The following is a 1,554-nucleotide window of genomic DNA, read 5'->3' as shown; positions in this document are numbered from 1 at the left end:
CTCTCCTCTAGTTTCTTAATTGCGTGCAAAGCAATTTAAATTCTTTTTCAGGCAGGTTAGAATTGACGATCACTGGATAAGTTGAATTAGGTCCTAAGAAAAAGTACCTTAGCCCAGATGGAAGAGGTTTGAGTTCCACTTTAGGCGCATTAGACTCAGACCAATCATCAGTGGTTTGGAGTTGCTGCTCGAGGTTGTGCTCGATCATCCTACTCGATGGGGCGATCGTGTTAGCGTCCTGGTGGGCTGGTGTTGAGCAACTGCACGACATGACGTAGGAGGTGACTACTGACTTGTCTAAGCTTCTGTTGTCGAGCATCACTCCCTCTCTTTCAGCTTCCCTCATGTCCTCGCTTAGCTCCGGTTTGATGACTTCTCGATAAGTATCAAGCAGCTCCTTGTAGAGCTCCGTGTCTTAGTGCACGAATCCCTCCTTACCATCATTCGTCAGCGCTGTTTCTAAACAATCCCCGATTGCAATCTCCTCAAATGCCTCCTCATGCAGTTTTTCTAACTCCTCTATCCAGAAGGTTTGACCAGCTATTGTAGGTTTTTTCATAGTTTCCCCGAGCTTCAGATCGATCTTCCCGTTCCTTACATCAATCATTGCCCCTGCGGTGGCTAAGAATGGTCATCATAAGATAAGCGGATCCCTTGGCTCCACATCCATTTTCAAAACCACGAAGTCGGTTGGTACATCTACTGACCCTACCTTGACCGACAAGTCTTCCAAAACTCCGCTTGGCAACCTCGTAGTTTGATCTGCCATAACCAGTTGGATGTCAGTAGGCTTGAATTTCTCGAATCCAAGACGTTTGGCTACAGTTAGTGGCATCAGGCTGACTGATGCCCCCAAATCACAAATACATCTTCCAAACTTCAATGGTCTGATCGAGCAAGGTAAAGTAAATGATCCCGGGTCGCCAGTTTCTTAGGTGCAGCAGTCCTCTGGATTATGGCATGCACTCATGATTGAGTATGACCATCCCTTGTACTAGCTTGATTCGCTCCATCACTGCATCCTTCATGAATTTCTGGTAAGGAGGTATCAAGGTGAAAGCGTCCATTAGGGGCATGCGAAGTTCAAGTTCTTGCATCTGTTTCTCGAACAATGCCTTGTACTTCTCCAGAAGTTCCTTGCGAAATCGTCCAGGGAATGGCAAAGGTGGAATGTAAGGTGGGGGAATGAATCTCCTTTCTTTCTGTTTCTCTCCTCCTGGTTTGTCTGCAGGAGGCGGAGTTGCTGGAGGGTCAACCCGATCATCTATCTGAGTAGTGTGGTCGGGTGAAGGGTCGGTTTGTTCTGGGGAGTGGCTTAGGGGTTCAGCAAAAGTGGTCGGTTCACGGAGATCCTCCCCATCTAAATCATTGCTGTCCTCAGTGATGTTTAGTCGTGCTGTTCGAGGTGGTAATTGTCGGCCACTCCGTAGGGCGATCGCATTTGCAGACTCCGTAGGACTTTTTGAGGTGGAAGCCGAGTTATATGTTAGCACCTGAATTCGAGATTCCAAGGCATCAAACTTGTTGTGTAGTTCTTGGAAGTTGGCTGATAGA

This window comes from Camelina sativa, chromosome 5 (genome assembly GCF_000633955.1).
Source record: "Camelina sativa cultivar DH55 chromosome 5, Cs, whole genome shotgun sequence".
Taxonomy (NCBI): Eukaryota; Viridiplantae; Streptophyta; class Magnoliopsida; order Brassicales; family Brassicaceae; genus Camelina; species Camelina sativa.
This window is presented reverse-complemented; position numbering follows the sequence as displayed.